Genomic DNA, 23,413 nt, shown 5'->3' with positions numbered 1-23,413 from the left:
AAGGAAGGAAGGAAGGAAGGAAGGAAGGAAGGAAGGAAGGAAGGAAGGAAGGGAGGAAAGAAGAAAAGGAAATATTTAAAGGATGGTTGTGAAGGAAGTTTGTGTGTGTGTGCATGCGTGGGGGATGGCGCTTTCATGTGGAGCCCAGAGGTGGGGTGAGGGGTGCATGTGAGATGTAGGTGGAGCCCAGAAGTTAACCTCAAGTGTGATGGTTCAGGAGGCTACTGCCTTGGTTAGTTTGTTTTTGAAACAAGACCTCTCACTGATCTGGAGTTCACCAAGAGTATTAGGATGGTTGTCTGGCTACTGAATCCCAGGGATACCCCTATACCCCAAGGCCTGGGATTACAAGCATGTGAGACCACCACATCCAGCCTTTTTACATAGGTTCTGGGGTTCAGACTCAGTTGCTCATGTTTATACAGCAAGCACTTCACTGACTAAGGCCATCTTGCCAGAAGAACCTGCACTTTTAAAGCAGGTACCCAGAAGGTTTTCTGACAGTGGCCATTCCCACTCTTTGCTAACTCCACCCAAACCTACTTAGAGACAACTATCCTGGTGGCATTCTCAGATCCATACTTCTGGACATCAGTAGAGGCGTGCCCACTGATTGGTCTCCCAGGCATCCAAAGACACTGAGAAAGGTTCAAGCCAGCCAAGCTGGGACAATGGACATGACATCAGGTCCTCAAAAAAACTAGGCTCTGCAAATTTACCAGGAAGCCATTTTGCACAAGTGATAGTTACCGTGCTACCATGCAAACTATGACAAATCAGATGGCTACTGTCAACCTGGGGGTCGTGTGTGATTCTTTCCTTTATGTTTTGAAGTTTTGAGTGTCTCTGTCTGGGACAGTGTGGAGCTGTTGGTGGAGTGAAGGAGGTGGGTTAAGTGGCTGGGCTCCCAAGCTGAGTGAGAAGCATCCCCCAGAACAACAAAGCCAGAGACTCAGTGGGGTTGGTACTGCAGAGCTGAACTCACCCGCTTTGACAAAGCTGACTTTAAGGCGACCTTCAGCGGTGCTTCTTAGCAATGTACACCGGGCAATCGCTGGTAAATCTTTATTAATTTTAATTGGTGGCACCCATTTATAAGAACCATTAAAAAGGATAAATTGAGCCCATCCGGCGTAATGTCTTTTGTTAATTAGTTTGTCAGCACTGTTTTAATATCCCCTAATGACTTCATATTTCAGACCTGACATTAAAGGAGACGCTGTGAGAGAGGAAATGGTCTTATCACAGTGTACTGGACCGTTTTTCTTTTTTGAACAAAAAGTGTCCTTCCAAATGCTGACCAAGGTTAGATGTCATTTAATTTTCAAAGGTAGATGTGTGGAGACTTCAGAGGCCCCTAATTCTGTACCTGGGCCCCACTACTCCATCCTGCTTAGACTTGTCATGTCCTCTCAAATACCCTCAGGTACCCCAATATGCTCATTCATTTCTTCCATGCTTCTTCCCTTCATTTGTTCAACAGACATTTATTGAGCTCTTCAGTATCAGAGAGATAGGTTGGGCTGGAGTCAAGCAAAACACAGATACTTTCTAGGGGGAAAAAAAAGACTAGAAGTTTCCCTATTTCTCTTGAGGGTTTCTCCTACTAATTCAAAGTTAATGGTGGGTGGTAGGGGAGTGGGATGCTGATGAACATGAAACAAATAACACAGAATGATGGGAAAGACAGATAGAGTGCCCTTGACTCCTGGGCCATTTTGCTGGAAAAATCAGAGGAAAATCCAAAGTGATCCCAAAGTGGTCCACCTCCTATGGAAGGAGGAGGAGACAGACAGAAGCTATGTGGAAAAAACCATGCTTAGACCTCAGGGTCCACTGCTTTCTCAACTTCCCCTGCCTAGGCCTCCAAAAGAAGAAATAAAGCTTTGCTTGAGTGTAATGAAAATGTCACACTGTCACTGTCTTGGTCTGCATGTCCTAGGGCCACTGAAATGATAGGTAGTAATCAGAAATCCCAAAGAGGGAGGAAGGTAATGGGTGCTGGGCTGGGGAACTTCCTGCATGCCCAGATGCTGGCCCCAGGGCAGTTTTATTTGCTCGGTTAAGTAAATTTACATGCAATATTACCTAATTCTAACTGAATTACCCTCACAAAAAGGACAATTAGAAACTGTAGCGTAACCACACGTTGACATGAAAAAACGAGAGCTGGAACTTCCCCCCGACGCCTGCTATAAGCCCTTTGTCATCGATACGATGAGATAAAAATAATGTTGATCTAATTACATCTGACAAGCAATTGGCAACAGAGAAATATGAAAAATTATCTGGGAGACCATTTGAAATGTGGATTTACATCTGCTATTACTCACGGTAAACTCCGCCCGAGGCACAGTCTGTGCCTTGAGATCATAACTAATGAGTGTGTAGCACTCATTTTATACTTTATAGATAGGCAGGTAGACACAAGCAGGGGTGCATACACATCCTCAGAAATTCTTTATGACAGGGCATGCATGTATGATCATATGTCTGGAGGTATAAGAATAAGATTAGGTACCTAATAAGTACTTAACTCTCCGGATTAGCAAAACAGAATTGCACCTGCTTTGTAGAGTTGTTCATATGCAAGATATATAGCAGGCAAAATGTCCATCACAGAGCTTGGCACTGGATAGGGCACATCATTGAAATTATCATCACCACTACCACCACCATCATCATCACAGTCATCACCGCCATCACTGTCACCAGCACCGTCTTCCCGCCATCATGACTGCCATCTTCTCAGTCATCACCATCACCGTCACAGTCATCATGGCCATCCCTGGCACCAGCACCATGTTCTCACCATTATTATCACTACTGTCCTCGACACCACCATCTTCCCATCACTACAATCATAGTTATCACTATCATGTTCAACACCATCAGTACCACCATCACCACCATCTTCACCAATCATCATCACCAGCATCTTCATTGTACACCATTAGACAGTCCCGGATCTAGTTCAGCATGGTACGTAGAGAGTGTTGACTCACTGAAGATTAAACACACACACACACACACACACACACACACACACACACACACACCACAGGCTCAAGGAAAAGAGGTGCTAAGAGCTCCTCACAGGGCTTGAAGCTCTCTGGGTGTGGTGTCTCAGAACATTCTCATGAATGTGAGAGAGCAGAATTCCAACAGACAACTGAGCATCTGTGTGAAGAAAGCCCGGGTGGGAGTGGGGAGTGGGAAGAATTTCAGGTGTAGACTAGACAGCCATTGCTTTTGGGAAGACAGACACAATTTTCACCAAATGGCCTAGAAACTGAAAGTGAAATCCTCATTTATTTTATCTGACATTTATCCATTTTTATGTCTAAAGTAGCACCTTGAGCTTGTATCTCTTGAGTTCTCACATGCATTTCTGTGATAGGTCACTCCCTATCGAAAAGTAAATGTTCTTTCTGGAGTACATTAAATTCCAACCAACATCTCCAGGGAGGTTTACTTTTAAGAAAAAGACACAAGATAAGAAAACAAGCTAGGGGTGGCGCACACCTTTAATCCCAGCACCCAGGAGGCAGAGGCAGGCATATCTCAGAGTTCAAGACTAGCCTGGTTTACAGAGCAAGTTCTAGGACAGCTAGGGCTGCGCACAGAGAAACCCTGTTTCAAAGAAAGAAAGAGAGAGGGAGGGAAGAGTAGGAAGAGGGGAGAAAGAAGGAAGGAAGGAAGGAAGGAAGGAAGGAAGGAAGGAAGGAAGGAAGGGAGGGAGGGAGGGAGGAAGGAAGGAAGGAAGGGAGAATAAAAAGCTCTGGGCTCCATGGTCCAGTATGCTGAAGACCCTAGGTAGCAACAACAATAACAACAACAAATCCAAGAGAGGTTGTGGGAAGCCAGTTAAGTAGAGTAGGGGAGCAAAGGGGCCTGAAATACAAGGTAGAAGACGGGGAATCCTAAGAGTCTCTTCAGTGCTGCCTACCTCCCAGCTCCACTGAGAATGGACTTCATCTAGGAGAGGAGACTCTTCACCTTTTGAATACCCTAAATTCTTTAAATCACTCCCAGCATAAGTATAACACATGTAAAGCAAACATATGCTCGCACATACATAGAGAGACAGACACAGAGACATAAAGACAGTTCTGGTTTTAAACACAAAAAGATAAGGGCCCAAACTAAATTGGACAAAATTGAAAGGCGGTGAGGTTTCGTGGATTTTTTTTTTTAAATCCTTGTCATAAAGAGATCATCATTTAGATTTGCCAATGACACACAGTAATAATTTGTTATGCACTGTGTTTAATTTTTTTAAAAAAATTATGTGTGCATATGTGTTTATAGTTTCCATGCATGATGTGGTACACATGTGGAAGTCAAAAGACAACTTGCAGGAGTCGGTTCTCTCCACCACATGAGCCCAGGACAGGAGTCAAGTTGTCATATCTGGCAGCAAGCACTTTTATCTACTGAGGATTTCACCAGCACAGTTAGACCCTCTTGTTAGGATTCCATTAGGATTCACTTTAATGTTAAAACCTAGATTTGTATGTCAGCTACCATAACTTTCACTCCGTGTCATGCTAGAAGTCTTAACAATTCAGTAAATTATATGGATTTCTTCCCTCCTAGGCCCCCTTTCCTCTCCAGGCCCTATATATGGATTTTAAAACCCAGCATACATATATATATATATATATATATATATATATATATATATATATATATGTGTGTGTGTGTGTGTGTGTGTGTGTGTGTGTATATGTGTGTGTATATATATGTATGTATATGTGTGTGTATTATGAATATATAATATATTAATATATGTGCTTTTATATTTATATTATAATATCATATATTATATATAACAAATATATTATATAAAAATATCATTTTAATTTAATTAATGTATTTGATTATTATAATTATGTATTATAATATGATTGCATATTATGAGTGTAAATATAATAAATAATTAATATGTTTAATAATTTAAATATTAGATATAGATAACGGAAACACTTGGGCCTGGATTGATTTTGAACAATATCAAAAGAATGACAAAGTGCCAACCAGCTTGGTTGGCAAGTGGATTTGGAAACAAAAGGGCAAAGCTGCCGATGGCTTGCTTGAAAGTGGTAAAAAGCAGAGAACTCAGTGCATGACCTGGGGTCACACCACAGGGATCAGAGGAAGCAGAGTGAAGACGCACTGAGTTTGCAAACATGCCAACGCATATCGTGAAGTTCACTGCGAGGCTGGCCTCAGACCGTCACGTGTCATCCTTATAAATGAAGTGTTCCCACATGATTCGCTCCTAATGTGGGAAAAAATGGGACCAAAATATTGTAATATGAGTAGCACCGCTACGGTTGAATTTTCGGCTCTGAATTATCTTTCTGGAACACAACTTCCTTCCTGGGTGAGGAAATGGAGCAACCAGACACCAAGACAGCCAGTCCCCTGTGCTTTTCTTCTGCGGAGCACCTGTGCAGGGTGAAAGGACCACGCCTCTTACACAGGTGGGCTCCTTCCATCCAGGGTGTAGTAGTGAAGGTGGCCTCAGGGGTGGGGGAGTGGGACCTTACGGGGAAAGGGGCAGGTATAAGAACTTGGCAACCTAGGTAATAGGGATGTGTTCCTTTAAGAAGGGCTGCTCCCTGCTCCAGAGGTTGTTCCCCCCACACCCTAGGACATTGCTTCCTCTGACCCAGCCTTCAGTGCTGCTTACAGCCTACCTCAGGAGTAAGGTACCTAAAAAACAACGGGCAGCAGGGAATGCTCCCACAAACTATCCTCCCTTTTCCCACATACTCTAAGAAAGTGTTCCAGCTAGCATCTGCCCTTGAAGCCTGAAGTCTAAAGGCAGAGACAGGATATAATAGAGTGTTAACAATTCAAACCCAAGGGGCACACTGAGGGCTTGGCAAAACTGCAGGCAGAACTGTGGAGCAAATGACTTCGGACATGAGTTTCTCCACGGCCACCATCCCCTACCTCTTCACATGATCAGCTAAATCAGAAATGTATTCTCTTTTCTTGGTGTTATTAAGACAATTAAGAGTTGTAACTGTGGCACAGCTAAGACCCTTTTAATTAAGGAAGGTGAGGTGAGGGAAAATGGCCCAAGGGTTCTTAAAACTCAGTCCAAGAGGTCGTGCAAAAGAGCAGTACATATGTTCACCACCAGATGGCGGACTTTCTGCTTTATTCCCCCAACCTGATCAATTTAATTAATAGAAAAAGGATTCTCAACCACCATCACAACCTCCCAAGGTATCCAGTCACTTACCCTTGTTTCTCTTCAAATTGTATAAATTATTTGCCTATACCATAGTCTCAAACACGTTTAAACCCTTAATGGGGTGTTCTTGAGCTGTTGTTGTTGATGTTGTTGTTTTGGGGATGTACCTACCTGTCCTCTTTGCCCTCAGAATAACGACTCTAAGACTTAATTATTTATAAATAAATATCTAAGCCATAAGCTTTGGCTCATTCCCCAAGTAGCTCGTCACTTACATAAACCTGGTTTTTTTGTTTTGTTTTGTTTTAGTCTGTGTTTGCTACATGGTTGGTTATTGCTCCTCAGTTTCACCTGTCTGACTTCCTCAGAGTTGGTTGAATCTCCCTCTCTTGACTCTTTCCCAGAATTCCTATTTCTCTCTGCAAGATGTCCCACTTCTGCCTCATCTCATTGGTCATCAGCTTTTTATGGACAGGTGCTTCCACACAGTGCACAAGAAATTGTCTCTTTAAGGGTGGGAGTGTTTCTCCAGACAGGGTTTCCCTGTGTAACACTTGCTGTCCTGGAACTCATTCTGTAGACCAGGCTGGCCTTGAACTCAGAAATCCACCTGTCTCTGCCTCCCGAGTTGTTAGAATTAAAGGTGTGTGCCAATACCACCCTTCCTAGTTTTTGTTTTTATTTTGCCAAACCCCACATTTACAGAAGACAGTGCCCAAAGTCAATGAGGCCCACATCATTTATGAGTTCTTTCTGGCCAGTTCCATTTTTCAAAGTTTCTTTAAAAAAAAAAAAAAAGCTACCCCAAAACCTTACCCAATAGAGAGAGAGGATGTGAGTGTGTTCTGTTTCTGAATACAGCGCGGTGTCGGTATGTCTGTACCTCTGCCGGAGCACAAACAGTGGGCACAGGAGAGTGACATAGGCAGAGCCGGCTGACCACCCACTGCTATCTTGGGGGTTTGTGTGAGGTTAGTTAGTCCGTGGCTAGAAAACATCTTGAAGTCTGGGGTTCCTTCCTGAGCTTCTGATCAACGTCTGCCTCCCCTACAGACATATAATTTAAAATGTAAAAATATATATTTTTTTAAAGCACCAAGTTGGTTGAAGTAAATTACAGGCTGTGAAACAGCGGGCTGTCTTTAGCTAGGAGCCTGCTCCTGGGGCCTTCTTAGCTATCTTACTCATGTGAGGATTTATATAATAAACATCGTGGGAAGAGGAGCCTGAATTCACACCACCATCTAAATCTCTAAGGGAAAAATACTGTAAAGACAAGTCACTGAGGGTAAAGGGCTTGCTGCTTAACTAAGCCGGGGACCCGAGATCAGATCCAACAGCCTCGCACACATGCCTATAACCCAGGCCCTAGGAGAGAGGGGCAAGAGGGTGGCTGGGGCTCTAGCCAATCTGTGAGCTCACATTCAGTGAGCGAGCCTGTCTCAAAAACTGTGATAGAGAGCAATAAAGAAAGATAACAACATCAAACTCTGACCTATGCACGTGCATGCGCGCTTGCACTGACACACACACACACACACACACACACATAAATAAAGATCCCACAGGATACTCTCTTTTACAGAACATTATCTATCTCTACAGGAACAGATTATTTTCATACACTTAAAACAATATATAATAAGAGGTTGATATGAAAACCTACAAATTATATATAAATGAGGTTTCCAGGAATGTAAAACAGTATCGACATTGGTATGAGTCTCTATTGTGGAAAGTACAATGATTGTTCATTGAAATGTGTAAAATATGGAGTTTTTTTCTTTTTTTACAAGTACAGAACATTTCTTTATTTTTCACTAAGTCTTTCCCAGAGGAGATAACTAACCTTTTCCCTCCCCACCCCACCCCCCACGAAGGGTTAGTGTGCTCACTGCTATAAAGCAGACTCAGACAGTTTCAAGGACTGGACCCAACCTTAAATGACAAAAATGTTTTCTTATCTGAATTATCATAAAAATGTTTAAGTAAAAAAACGAAAGTAAAGAAGCAAAGGGGCGACGGTGGCTTCAGAGTGAAAAGATCGTTCACGGCAGACATTCAGTCTTGGCTTGCTGTCATACAAAAGGGTCACTACAGCACGCTGGATGCACCTGTTCCAAGGCCACCCCCAGCCCCTAATGCTTCCCACTCAATTACTTCCCAGCCTGTTGGGCCCATCGACAGAGGAGCACGTAGATCTTCTCTTTGATTCAGTCTTTGTAATACGGCTGGTATGTTTGTGTATCAGCTCGGTAAACAAGACAGCTGAGATCTGCCAGATCGTCAATAAAGTCAAACAACTGGCTGATATCATATGTGATGGAAGGGCTGTTGGGGTTCATTTTCTTCAGATGCTCTTCATACATTTTACAAATACCTTCCATGCACTCATTCACAGACTCATAGTCAGTGTAAGTTCTGCCTTCTGGCCTCTTAGTAGGCTGTACCAGCAAAATAGTGTGAGACTCGCCCCCAGCATCAGGCAGCCGCAGGGAGGACCAGGTCTGGGGCCTACAGCCAGGCCTGCGACTAGGCGGCGGGGAAGGGTCCATCTGCGAGCTGGGGGGAAGGGGGCGGGGAGCAGCTCGCTCGCGCTAGATGGATAGGGACGGGAAGGATGGGCAGATGTACGGAGCAAGGGTGGCCCTAGAAGTTGGGGACCCCGGCAACCGCTGAGGACTCACCATCGGGCCAAACGCCAAAATGTGGAGTTTTATACTAACATGTATATAATTTGTACTTTTATATTATTTCAAAACATCTTAGTGAGACTTTGAAAATTCACTTATAATTTCTAGTATAATAAGGCAAGTATCAGAATGCTTTATTTAAATAAAAGGTCCTGCAGGCTCTTAATAACTTTTCTAGGCTCTGAAGAGGTCTTAAACCAAAAGGATTAAGAACTATTTTAGGAGTTTAATCAATCACTTGCTAAACTCTTACTGTTTATCATTCATTCTTCAAGCAAAATTACATGTTTATGGTTATATTAATTCAGCATTATCTACTATGGCTAAGTAAAGAGACACTATCTGGATATTTAACAGCAGGGAAAAATTCAATTATAAATGCTCTCTGGGTTTGAGGAGATGGCTCAATCAGTGAAGAGCTTGGTGCACAAGCATGAGCGATCACAGCCCATATCAAAGGTTGGGTGCAGCAGCACATGCTCATAACCCCAGCACTGGGAGAGAAGAGACAGGAGGATGCCAGGGGCTCACTGGCCAGCCAGTCTAGCTATCTGGTGAGCTCAAGGTTCACTGAGAGATATCGCCTCAAAAAATAAAGTAACGATCAGTAGAGTAAGATCTGGTGTTGCCCTTTGGTCTTCCCATACACACATATGCATGCACATATATGCATACACGCACCTGTACCCACAAAAATAAACAGTCATTGTGTGTTAGCCTACTGGAATTAGATATACTAGTGTTATAGTGCCTCAGAAAAAGTAAGGCTAAGCACAATTGAGAGAAACACTTGACATTGACCTATGACCTCCACAAGCATGTGAGCATACACTCCTGCATGCACATGTATGTATACGCATGCACAGGACTGTACAGCAAAACGTTAAATGAAAAGTCCCAAATCCACAGCACCATTGGATTGTGAAACGTGCAATGTATGCAAAAGCTGCTGCCTTCTGTCAGGCGCTGAGACCCGGGTGGTTCCTTCTTATTGAACTAGTGGCCATTGCTGTTTATCTATGTGTTCTTTAAGGCAGTATTTTTAAGCCTGAGCTCCCCGGGTCTCTTGCAGTAAGGAAAAGAGTTCATTGTCCTTTTCCATTTAACAGCCAAAGGGCTTCCCTGCCTTTGAAAAGTTGGCTTCCTCTAACAGACCTCAACAAAAGTGGCTGTCTCCAGGGCCTCTGGGAACAGCCTCTGACAAATGGCAGATCTGTACCAGCGCGCAGCTGTCCTGGCGGCAGACACAGTCACTGAGGAGAACCAGTTCTACAGAGAAAGAGCCCAGGCCTTCAGTCTGTCCAGCCCCAGACAAGGGAGCCTTTGGAACAAGCAAAACTAGGTCTCCAGCCCGGGTCCCTCATCACCTGCTCTGACCCTGACACACGGCAGGTTCGTGCTTGCTGCATGGCTGTGCTCAGTGAACTTCACACTGTTTCTGAGGATGGGAAGGGCAAACATTGCAGAAGGATGGTTTCTACTTTCAAACATGGTCTCTCCCCTCCATTAACTACGTGGGTCCTGTGAACATTTCCCAAAAGAACGTTAGGCTAATTCCACCTCTTGACTCCAAAGGAACCGTGGTTTTATTATGTTACAGATTCCTGGGCTGGACATCAGGGGTTAAAGAAATGTGCTCAATAAACAATGATTGGTTTTAGTCAATCTGTGGCGATTAGGAAGATGAGGGGCTAGTGTTATATTCATTTGTAGTGTGTAGGGCAGTCTGCTATGTAAGAGCCAGGCCACTCGCTTACAATCTCCCCACCTGACTTTGAAGCAGACGGTGCAAATGAATTACAACAAGACCAATAAAAGGTTACCCAGACACTACCCGCTTCTGTAACTGGATGGGGATGAGGATTGAAAGTGAGACCCCTGGAAGATTCCAGAGAGAGGCATCCTAGAGGCTAGCCAGAATGGGATGGCATAGAAGAACTGGCTACCTTGACCCTTGACCTTTGTGTGTACATGTGTGCACATGTCTGTGCACAGGCCAGGGGTTGATGTTGGATGTCTTCCTCATCTCTCTCCACCTTACTTTAAAATTTTTAAATTTGATTTTTGTATATTTTATGTGTGCAGATGTTTTGCGTTTGTGTATCTCTTTCTGTACACCACATTCATTCCTGGTGCCCACAGATACCAAAAGAGTGTGTCAGATGCCAGGAAGTGGAATTACATGTGGTAGTAAGCCATAATGCAGGTGCTGGGAACCAAAACCCAGTCCTCTGGAAGAGTGCTCTTAACCACTGACCCATCTCTCCAGCCCCTCCATTTTACTCTCAATGAACCTGAAGCTCACCAACTGGCTAGGCTGGTTGGCTGGCAAGCCCAAGGACCCTCCTGTGTTTGCCTCCCTGGCACTAAGGTTATAGAAGCAGGCACACACATGGCTTCTACGTGGTGCTGAGGATTCATACTCAGGCCTTCTCGTAGAGCAAACACTCTACCCTTAGCTGACCACACCACATCCCCAGTCCCATCATGTGACCTGTGACAGCTAAAAATTGGCTTCTCAAATTCAGAAATCTCCCATCCTAATCTCTCCCTTCCTTTCTCCAGTGGCAGGTGACCGAGGATGTGGTTGGAAGACAAGCGCTCCGATCCCTTCATCCCCCACTTCCTCCTGACACATACATTAAATACAACAAGCTTTGTTCCAGCCTTTTGGAAAACTGCTCTCCCCACCTTCTCCTTCCCTGCCAGACGATTCCTGCCAATACTTGGGGTTCCTTAAAGATGTCTTTTGAAAAAGAAAAAAAGAGAGAGAGAGAGAAGAAGATAGTGACTAGCTATAGTCACAATGAAAAGTTATAATTTTCCTTGGCAGCAAAAATTGCCTCCTTCCTGACGCCATCTTTGATAAAGCTGAGGTCCGGGCTTCTTTGGCCTTGGCCTCTTTAACTCTCCCAGCCAGATGCAGGGATATTTTTCCATTCACATGACACGGGGTTAAGACAGAAGAAAAGACGAGCTGTTCGCCCGCCCCCCCCCCCGTTAGCAAATCTTTCCACCCCTTGATAGAATCTGCAGACCATTTGTGTAGCTGGCAGTGACTAAAGCAGCTGGGGTCGGGGCTACAAGCTCCGGGAAACTTTTTCCGTCTGGAATCCTGAGGCTGTCGGCGGCAGGGCCAGTTGGAACCACGTTCTGTTTTGGGAGACAAAGCTTCCCTTGAAACTGACCGTGCCAATAAGAATATGAGGTTTGCCGGTACCCACAGCCAAGAGATAGTAGACGGAGGAGATTGGCTGGGAAACGCCACGGGCACGTGGCTCTGACTATGGGGAACTGAGCCCTGATTGTAACTTCTCAAAGGGCTTCCTTGATTTGATGAAAAAAAGAGACTTTAGAACTTCACATTCAAGCGGGGACATTGGAAAAACAGTTCGCAGCCAACCAATCTCCATCTCCCTTGCTGTCATCTTTCAGCTTGAGAGCGAACCTGCTGCCGCAGCACTGGAGCAATGCTGGGACTCAAGTTACCGCGGAAAAATTTGTAAACGCTGAGTGTCCCTGTCGACACAACAAATGAACATCCTCTACGATGCACTCAGCCAAATTCCAAGGTCTAATTAGGGACAGCGAACGATGATTTAATATAGATCCGTGTTTGCTTACAACTCCTGGCATCCAATTAGGGGCTTGGGGAGCAGATTTCCAGAACACCGGAGATGAAAGCCATCTGTCACAGCCTGCTTCTCTAAGTCCACCCTTCCAGGAAAGCCCTCTGTGTCGCCTAACAGAGCCAAAGAGAAACACCTCCTCTGCCTGGTCTCAAAGCCAGTCAGTCTTCTAACCTGAAATCAATGAACAAACGCAGGCCCCAGACCAGCTCAGCAACAAATCTGACTTTTAATTTTCTCTCCTATAAAATGAGGCTGTTAGATGCGGCTTGGTGACTTTCAAACTTGTTAAGACAGTGGACACCGTCCCCGAGAGGAAAACTTTACAAGAGGACTCAATTTCTAAATATATCTATGTCACCGGGAAGAAATGTAGTGAGTACCCCATCAATCCAACAGCTGGAGGCAAAGAGCTTAGCTCTCTGTGTCTTAAATTCTCAAGTAGATTATCAGCCCCTGTGCGCCGTAAATGGCGTAGGGAGGAGACTCCTGTAATGTGGAAGCATTTCCTTCCAGGTTATCCGGCTGTGATGCTAAGAGCACTCTGGGGCTTTCGTTGCCTTTGAGCTGCCTTACACGTCAGTACCTGGAGAGAACTCAGAGCCGATCCCCTCGGCTTTATTTCCAAGGCTTATGGATCAGTTCTGTCCTGTGGAGGTTCGCCTGACTCCTTTTCCATCCCGCAAGAGAACAGACCATTTTCTTCTGTCGGTTCCAGTTTACACTGGTTCAACTTACGATTTTAATTTTCAGATAGGGTAGCCCAGGCTACCCAAGCCTGGTCGGGGTAGCCTCAAACTCACTATGTATGTAACGAAGTACAACCTCAAACTTCTGATTCTCCTACCTCCCAAGTGCTAGAATTACAGTTGTACAACACCACATCTGGCTTATTGTGGGGCGGTGGTCAGTGAGCAGAAGGCTGGTAAGGTCGAGTTAAGGCTTGAAGCCCTGAGGATCCAAAAGGGAGGGTAGGAGCTTTGCCTGCTCTGGGCACCAGGCCCCTGCCACGCCCCCCCCCCCCGAGAATTATGGCCATCAGTCACGTAGGGACAGCACCCCCTATCCCTTCCTTATGTAGATGAGGCATCCCTAACATCTCAGACCAAGCCAATAGGAAGCACTTACTGTGAGACCCCCAACTCACCCAAAACTGTATATAAGATCACGGTGTGAGAATTACTCTGTCCATCATCTGAGAGCTGTAACATTGCCTGGGAAGAGAAATGCTCTCCGGAAGCTTTCGCCACCAGAAGCTCCCCTGCACTCTACACGCTGCCTAGACAGCACACACAGACACCCGCCCCCACCCCACCCCACCCCCCTGCCGGCTCAGCCTGACTCAGCTCAGTGCAGCCAGTCCACCTTGCTCATGACCTTTCTCCTTCGCTTGAACCCTCCCACCTGGCCAGGCCAAAGATCCCTGTGGATAACCTCCAGTACACAGACCAGCCAGCAGCTTATAGGGTGCTCAGGAGTGAAGTCCCCAGATGTGGGCATGCTAGTTGGGACCCAAACTCAGGGCAAGGATTCTACTAGCTGAGATACACTCCCAGCTTCTAAACTTCAGAATTTTTTATTTTACCAATGGTGTGACAGACACCCGAGCTCACTAGAAACCATGCTTCAAATTTTGAATTGTTGTCTTTTCTTAAGCTTGCATTATGCAGTAAGGTGATTTCCCATGATGCTAGGCGGCAGCAGTGAGCTGCAGCCTTGTGGTCAGATTCCAGACTGCCGCGTGGAGAAAGCAGCTTACATAGCAGTACTCTGTGCTGCTGCATTATTTGGGGAGTATTGACTCCTGCTTAACTTTTATTTTCAATTTAACATAACCCAGAGTCAGCTGATGTTGTAGTTACTTTCCTATTGCTGGGAAGAGATACCACGACCAAGGCAGACTGATAGAAGAAAGGGTTTATTGGGCTTACAGTTCCAGAGAGTAAGTTCACGACCATCGTGGTGGGGAGCATGGCAGCAAGCAGGAAGGCGTGACACCGGAGAAATAGCTGCTGGCTTACATCCTTGTTTGCAGGTAGGAGGTAGAAAGAGAGAGAGGGAGAGAGAGAGAAAGAGAAAGTGCACATGCTCAAGAGAGAGTACTAATTTTGAAACCTCAAAGCCTACCTTCTCAACAAGGCCACACTTCAACTCCTTCCCAAACAGTTCCACCACACATTCAAACAGATGAGCTTGGGGAGGAGAGTGGTGTTCTCATTCAAATCCCCATACCTGGGATGATGGGATGATAGAAGAATTGTCTCAGGCCGGGCGGTGGTGGCGCACACCTTTAATCCCAGCACTTGGGAGGCAGAGGCAGGCGGATTTCTGAGTTCGAGGCCAGCCTGGTCTACAGAGTGAGTTCCAGGACAGCCAGGACTACACAGAGAAACCCTGTCTCGAAAAACCAAAAAAAAAAAAAAAAAAAAAAAGAATTGTCTCCACCAGATTGGCCTGTGGGCATGTGTATGGGTCATTTTCTTAAATGCTGATTGATGCAGAAGTGTCCAGCCCACTATGGGCAGTGGGTATTATGCCTGGGTGGGTGGGCTTGGGCTGTATAAACAGTTAACTAAGCATGTGCCAGCAAGCCAACCAGTAAGTAGCCTTTCCTACATGGTTTTTGCTCCGGTTTCCTTGCCTTGAGTTCCTGCCCCAACTTTCTCCCATAATGGACTGTGACCTGGAATTGTAAGCTGAGATAAACCCTCCCGTCCTCTAACTTGCTTTGATCGTAGCATTCGGGAAGCAAGCCAGAACACTGTGGTACGTGTTTTTGCACCCAGTCATGCCTACAACACGCCCGTTTCTATGTCCTATGTCCACACAGTTATTCTGCCTTTTTATATTTAGTACCAGTGTTCAATAAATTGCAGGTGTGTCCAGTTGTTTATTATAAAGTATCCTTTGTATTGGTGACTGTGCCACACGCTGAGCTGACAGAGAGAGGTATCTCAGCGGGTTCTCTCAGCGGGTTCAAGGCAGGCTGGGCTAAGCCATGATGCTCCTATATGTAAATAAGTGGTTGCATCAAATGTGACCCCATTGTAAGTCAAGGGGTGTCTCTCTTTGGAAGTTGACTTCATTGTGGCTATACGCCCTGGGAACTTGCCCAGCTCTGACACCTCATGAACTTCTTCTAATGTCGTGATGGTTTTCATGCACAGTAACAAAATAAGATCCTTAACATGTTCAGGATCTTAGTGTTTGCTTAAGTGTCTTGGTGTCATCTGAAAATTCCCTTAGCTTGAACATTATTGTTAAACAGCTTTGTGCTTTAGCTTCATGTTCCAACTGCATTCACCTGCAACTGACTTTTAAAAAACGTATGGCCGGGTGGTGGTGGCGCACGCCTTTAATCCCAGCACGTGGGAGGCAGAGGCAGGCGGATTTCTGAGTTCCAGAGTTCGAGGCTAGCCTGGTCTACAGAGTGAGTTCCAGGACAGCCAGGGCTACACAGAGAAACCCTGTCTCGAAAAACCAAACCAAAAAAAAAAAAAAAAAAAAGTATGGATAAGGCTGGAGAGATGGCCCAGTGGCCAAATGCATGTACTGCTCTTACAGAAGATGGCAAGTTTGGACAGGCACCAACACTAGGCAGCTCACAACTGCCTATAACTGCAACCCACGAGGTTTGCCGCTCTCTTCTGCCTCTGTGGGTCCATGGGCAGCTACACTCACATGCACATACTCTCACACAGGTATACACATATGTGGAATTTAAAATGATAATAAATCTGAAGAAAACAGAGGTGGAAGAGGCAGCGGCTGGTGCCCTAACACAAGCAGCAGCCGGTAGTCACAGCCTTTGCCCCCTCTTGCCCACCCACCTGCCCTATGCCACCACCCTGCCCTGGCAGTCTCTTTTCTCCTTCCTCCTCCTCCACCCCTCACCTTCCCGCCTACCCCTATTGTTCTGCCTTCGGCCTTCTCCTTCCTACCAGCTCCCTTTCTCCCTTCTGTGAACTCACACCTCCAGTGACCAAAGGCGTGACCACTGAAGTCCAATGCTCCGTAACTGCTAGACATGGACACTGGTGTGACTGAAGGTAGATTAAATCCACCATCAGGCCACTTCTGCATAGAAAGGAAGTTGGTAGTATCCTAGAAATAAAAGGAAAAGCTGCTGCTAAGAAGATACATAAGGAGAGTGGTGCTCATATCAACTTCCCAGAAGGGAGTTGTCCCGGGAGAATTATCGCTTTGGCTGGACAGACTAATGCCATCCTCAAAGCCTTTGCTGCCATCATTGACAACTGGGAGAGGACATAAGCAGAACTGTCAGTAGACCCCCAGTTACCTTACGGCTGGCGGTCCTTCCTAGTCAGTGTGGCTCTCTTATTGGAAAAGTTGGTTGGAGGATCAAGGAAATGACAGTGCAGGGGTTCAGGTGGCAGGGGATATGCTCCCCAACTCAACTGAGCAGGCAATCATTATTGGTGGCATTCTGCAATCCATCAGTATGTCAAACAGATCTGCATGGTCATATTGGAGACTCTCTCCCTGTACTCCTCCCCCCGCCAGGGAGTGACCATTCCCATATGGGCCCAAGCCCTCCCTCAAGTTCTCCATTCATCTTTGCCTATGGTCAGGACAGGCAGTGTCAGTTTGAGCTTTCCCATACCACCCTGTCCATGTGCCTCAACCCTGACCTGGAGGAACCCATCTCTAGAGGCCTATACCATTCAAGGACAGCATGCCATTCCACACCCAGATTTGACCAAGCTGCTTCACTAGACAATGCTATACTCTCATTTTCCCATGACCCATGGCAACACCAGATTCAGTGGCATTGAATCCTGCCCTCCAGAGGTGAAAGGCTATTGGACAGGTTTGGATGTCTATGCGCAAACTACTTCTCGTGAATTCACCATTCCAAATGATTTGATTGGTTACATAATTGGCTGCCAGGCTACCAAAATCAATGAGATCCATCAGATGTCTAGGTCAAAGATCAAAACTGCAGACCCAATGGAAGGGCAGGAAGTTTTCCATCGTTGGATCTGCTGCCAGCATGAGCCTGGCTCAGTGTCTCATCTGTGTCAGGCTTTCCTCAGAGACAGGTGGCATGCGGAACAGCTAGAACAGTGCAGATTCATCCATGGACCCTTTCTGGTGTTTACCACCACCCATGATCCATCTGTATAGTTTCTGAACACTCAGCAATTCCAGAGTTTAAGTCGTTTGTAAATTTTGAGTTTCCATACACTTTATCATCTACCCTTGGTATTTTAATTAAAGTGTTTAAATTCCCTCCTAAAAAGAAAAGAAAGAAAAAAGGTAACACAGCTTACCAAGAGTAAGACATTTTGAGGGGAAGCGAAGGGGCTAACAGGACAGTAGATAGAGTCCCCTAAGGTGAAAACTCAAAGGGAGGAGGAGTGACTCCAGTCTGAGGGGGAGGGTCTGAGGCTCATGGCAGGAGCTGAGAGTTGAAATAGGAAGGCCACTAGTAGGGCAACCCTGACCAGGAGCTGTGGATAGAAACTAGTGTTCTGGCCTCTTCTCTTTCCTGCCATTATGGGCCAAACCCAGGCAGAACAAGGGTACTAACGAGAACTGATATACTCAGTGGTTTCAGCCTCTAGGGAACAGGACACGAGACATCACTGTCTTCAAGACAGACAAGGGTAGCTTCAGGTAAGAATCAAACCTTCCCAACTCATGTGACTTTATTCTACTGTCTTCGTGAAACCAACCCTGTGATTCCAGAAGATGCTCGCTCTGGAAGAACTAGTTCATCCCAGGAAGCTGACATGCCATTTCTTCAATTGGAAGCATCCAAAAGCAGTTCACACCAGAATTCTTTGAAGCCCCCAGCTGGAAATCCTCACTCAGCTGCCTTGCCAGTCCTGATCCTCCCAGCCACTTACAGCTGCAGTCCATCTTTTCTCTCCTGCACCGGGAAGCAGCCGAGGCTCCGAGGACCCAGGGACTCTCCTCATTGCAGCCAAAGAAAGCCCAGCCTGGGTTTCCCAACAGTCTTCTCTGGCAACTGAGGCAGCTTCTGACAGAAAGGAGCACATTGGGATGCAGTGGTGTGCAGAGCCTGAACCACCCTGGGGACTTCCTCCCCGCTGGAGTTCAGTGAAGGAATGAGGCATTATTAGTCTTTCTATTTTCCCCATGCAGATGCAAAATCCAGAGTGCCAGGGCTGGAAGGGGTCCCAGAAGTGATCTCATCTGTCCTTCCTTAAGGGATTAGGTCATTGGAGGGAGGTCAGCCAGTGGCTGGGATTGGAGCTCGTCTGAGCCAGGGGTCCTGCTTTCCTCATTCTCCTGCCCACTCGTTTATTCTCCAACAGTCCTTTGCAGAACACCAGGCACGGTGCCACGTGACAAGTGCTGGGAGTGAGGTCACTTCTTTGTATTAAATTCCCTGTTTTTGCTTTCTGTACCTTTTAAGCAGATGTTGGGCTCTGTCTTCTGTCCTCTAGCCTGCAAGAGTTCCTAGCTTCCAAGCCTTGAGGTCCACACACATGTGAAGAGTGGAGAGGGAGACCAAATCATCTAGGAAAGGTTAATAATCTAGTTCAAGAAATCCTAGATTGGAATTGGAAAAGAGAGGGTGGGAACAAAAAAAGAAGGGAGGGAGGGAGGGAGGGAGGGAGGGAGGGAGGGAGGGAGGGAGGAAGGAAAGAAGGAAAGAAAGAAAGAAAGAAAGAAAGAAAGAAAGAAAGAAAGAAAGAGAAGGAAGGAAGGAAGAAGAGAGGGAGGGAGGGAGGGAGGAGGGAGGAGGAAAAGAGCGGTACCAAAATGGACTGTATCCTGCTCTGGGGCAAAGTTCCAGGATGCCCACAGCAGACCTCTGGATGCCTGTGTATCTGAGACCCTCCTGGGCTCAGAGGACAGAGTGGCCTCCATAACTGCATAGGGCTATAGGGAAAAAGACCAAAGGACACCTAAGGAGTGACCAACACTCTGAATAATCAACACTCTGATGCTGTGAGGGTCTTGGTACCATTCAGACAATGAAACTAATGCACTGGTACTGCAGACACCCGAGCTGAGGAGACAGCCCCTCAAAATTGGATAAAGAGGTTATAGCAGCTGTTCTCAACCTGTGGGTCACAACCCCTCTGAGGGGAGAATGACCTTTTACAGGGACCGCATGTCAGACATCCTGCATAGCAGATATTTATATTGTGATCCATTACAGTTATGAAGTAGCAACAAAAGTAGTTTCATGGACAGGGTCACGGCAACATGAGGAACTGTATTGAAGGGTCACACACAGCATTAGGAAGGTTTAGAAGCACTAGGTGAAGATCCTCCTCTCCTCCACTGATCTGCTCTAGAAAAAAGAGGACGCCCAGCCTTGCAAAGCATTCCAGTCTGAACAAAAAGAAAGAACAAGTTTGGTCCTTAACAAAAGGTGATCGGAGCTGCGGGTGAAAGAGTGAGAGATACTTTTGAAAAGAGCTGCCACCTTCTCTGTGACCGTGCAGTTTTCTGAGTGATTTACAAACTGCTTCTTTTCTGCCCCTGAGGGGGGACTCTCAAACGTGAGAGATTTTAATCTCCGTTTACAGAAAGACAGAGACCTGAGATGCCCTGCTTGCATCTGTTGGTTTTAGTTCAAAATGATCCTGATCCCAAAGTGACAGATTGGAAGAGAGCATACTCTGACACCCTTGCCCAGGAACAGGTTGATCCAAAGGGCAACATAGTAGGCTGAGTCTGCCCTGGGAATCAGGGAGGGGACCAAGGGAGGGAGGGTAGCGTGTGCATCCTCACTCTCCTCTCCCCCAGACTGTTGACAGGACTGAGTGTGACCTTGTGTGACCTTGTAGCTGTTTCCTGCCTCCCTATTTGCTGCCAGCCAGGTGGCAGGTCACAGTTTTCCCTGTAGCTAATCAAGTGGACCAGGGCTTTAAAGTAAGGGAAGAAGGCCTAGAAGAGAGGAAAACAAAAGTCGAGCAAGCCCACAGACTGGCAGACAGTGCAGACAGGAGGAGACAGAGGAAGTGAGTCACTAGTTGAGACTTTGTGGCCTCTGGGGCCTCACATCCTTTAAGTCGTGAACTCTCACCTGGGGCCTGCCATCGGGGGCTTGGGAGGCCATTTGCTGTCTCTCTTCCTTGCAGCTCTGGAAATTTAGACTAGCAGAAACCTCTAAGTGAATACCGTGAGACACCAGTATGCATTTGCAGAAGACAAGGCTCAGCCTTTAGCTTTAAGGGGCCCCAACCCAGTCCTGGCGTACCAGCTGAGGGACACCAGAGTCAGCTCTTTCCTTCAGTCTGCTGAAGATAAACCTTAAAACCAACCGCAGAGTGCTCTCTTCAGCAGCGCATATACTAAAATTGGAACGATACAGAGAAGATTAGATTAGCATGGCCCCTGCGCAAGGATGACATGCGAATTCATGAAGCATTCCATATTTAAACAACAGCAACAAAACCCCACATAGTCAGGGACGATAGTACATGCCTTTAGTTCCAACACTAGGGAGGCAGAGGCAAGTGGATCTCTTCAAGTTTGAGGCCAGCCTGGCTTACATGAGTTCAAGACAACCAGAGATGGCAAGACCTCACCTCAAAAAAACAAGTGTGTGTGTGTGTGTGTGTGTGTGTGTAGTGTGTGTGTGTTTATGCATGTATATATTCACAAATCACAGAGCTGGGGATATGGCTCAGTGGGTAAAGGATATGCAATATGACCATGAGAATATGAATTTGGATTTCTAGAACCCACGTTACAGCTGGATTTGGTAACATGTATCTGGAACCTCACCACAACCACAGTGAGATGGAAGGTGGAGGCAGGAGAATTCCCGGCATATAAGGTGATGAGCAAGAGACCCTGTTTTGAGCAAGATGGAAGGTGAGAACTAACACAAGGTTATCCTCTTACCTCGATGCATGCCATTGTTTTTACACACACACACACACACACACACACACACACACACACACACACTGTACATCTTAGGTCCTTTTCTATTGCTGTGCTAAAACATCATGACTGACCAAGGGCATTTACAGAAGGAAAGGTTTATTTGGAGCTTACAGTTCCAAAGGCATAGAGGTTCCGTTGTCATCACTGCAGGGAGCATGAAAGCTGGCAGGCAGGAATGGCAGCCACTGAGAGTTGATCTCTTCATCCTCAAACAGGAAGCAGAGAAGCCAATTCAAAATGGCACTAGTCTTAAACCTCAAAGCCAGCTCCAGTGACATACTTCCACCAGCATGGCCACACCCCCTAGACCTCCCCAAACAGCCACCAACTGAGGACAAAACATTCAGATGCCGGATACTTTGCGGAACATCTCATTTAAGCCATCAGACATTGCTAGGGTACCTTTCTTTTACTTTTAATTTATAAATTAGGGAATCTTTAACATGGCGTTTAGGGGCTGGAGAGGTGGGTCAGTGGTTAAAAGCACTTGCTGCTCTTCTAGAGGACTAGAGTTAGGTTCCTAGTACCCAAGCTGGATGGCTCACAATCAGCTATCATGCCAGTTCTAGGGTGACACAGCACCCTCTTCTGGTACTCTGTGGGCACTGCATTAATGTGCACGTATCCCACCCACTCCCGCAGAGTAAAATAAATATTTTGAAAAGTGGAGTGTGGGGATGAAAATTCCAAAGACACACCTTTCCAGACTTCTTTGCAAAAAGAAGTAGCTTGGTGCACAACTCTCTCAACTAGTTAATGAAATTGGAGATGTGACCTGATCTTCCCAGAAAAAGCAGAAGAAGAAAAAGAAGAAGAAGAAGAAGAGGAAGAGGAGGAGGAGGAAGAGGAGGAAGAGGAAGAGGAGGAGGAGGAGGAGGAGGAGGAGGAGGAGGAGGAGGAGGAGGAGAGAAAAGCCATAGCTGTATTAAACAATCCCAAGCCTGATTAGAACCTCCTGACTGAGAAGAATGGGGATATTGCAAATATGGAAACAAACTTGTAGCGTTATCTTTAGCCCTAAAAGCCATTCTCTATCACCTCTGTGTCTGACTTAACATGTTTGTGACTAAAGGATAAAGCCTTCTGGGATGTCCTGGAATTCACCTATAGATCAGGCTGACCTCGAACTCAGAGATCTGCCTGCCTCTGACTCCTCAATGCTGGGTTAAAAGGGGGTACCACCAAGGTCGCGCTCTTGGGAATGTACTAACAGTCCACTAGCTTTCACCAGCCTCAAAACAAAGAATGTCATCAGACAGCACCTAAGACCTATCACAGAGATTTCCCTGGCTACAACCCGTCTACCTGATATTCGCACCAATGTATTTGAAAAAAAGTCTTTTTTCATGATCTTCTCTTGTCCCATGACTACAAAAACTTCCTGAAAACAATTCCATGTTGGAAGATGTTAGTGGGGAGAAACTGAATCTGTGTTCTGGGATACTGTCAGTCATAGTTGGTTCAAGAATAACCTGTCATTCCCCTTGCAGTGAAGGCTGTGTTTTAAACACTCTTGGGTGGCTTTTGGGAAAGTATCTTCCTCTTTGGTAGCAACAGGGGCAAGAGAAGACTGTCATTACCATGCTTGTCGGGAATGACAGTGGAAAGACAACATGCCTGGTGATTCCACCACAGAGAGCTGGCCAGCCAGGAGACAGGCTGAGTGCTGAAGGGGGGCTGACAGAAGCTGTATCCCCACCCAGCCCTCCTACTGTTCAGGATAAGTGAGTGGCTTTCTGACTGAAGCTACTCTTAGGTTCTACTTGTAGAACAGCGTTTGTAATGTCCAGCGCCGTGCTGGGATTGGCAGTAGGTACAAGACACGGGGAACCTGGGCTCTACCTTTTATATAACACAAGTTTACCACCAAAGCAGAGAAACTAGACCCTGTGCTCAGCATCCTTTCAGTTGAAACTTAAACCCAAGGCAACGGGAATTCTGCTGCTGAACTGCAAGGCGATTTGAGATGAGGATGCCTC

At 46.1% G+C, this 23,413-nt stretch overlaps 1 non-coding gene and 2 pseudogenes across 1 annotated transcript; 2 read left to right on the top strand and 1 right to left on the bottom strand.

Moving 5' to 3' along the window:
* Nucleotides 1–8,214: 8,214 nt before the first annotated feature.
* LOC114624791 lies at nucleotides 8,215–8,766 on the bottom strand (annotated as a pseudogene).
* A 7,791-nt stretch (nucleotides 8,767–16,557) lies between these two features.
* Nucleotides 16,558–17,616, top strand: LOC114624808 (annotated as a pseudogene).
* Nucleotides 17,617–20,809: 3,193 nt separating this feature from the next.
* Nucleotides 20,810–20,921, top strand: LOC114624834. Its single transcript, XR_003711975.1, has one exon. It is a non-coding gene; the product is annotated as a U6 spliceosomal RNA (small nuclear RNA).
* The last annotated feature ends 2,492 nt before the right edge of the window (nucleotides 20,922–23,413 follow it).

The sequence above is a fragment of the Grammomys surdaster genome, unplaced genomic scaffold (assembly GCF_004785775.1).
Source record: "Grammomys surdaster isolate TR1022 unplaced genomic scaffold, NIH_TR_1.0 210, whole genome shotgun sequence".
NCBI lineage: Eukaryota > Metazoa > Chordata > Mammalia > Rodentia > Muridae > Grammomys > Grammomys surdaster.
The sequence above is the reverse complement of the archived record's forward strand: the minus strand, read 5'-3'. Positions and strand labels throughout refer to the sequence as shown.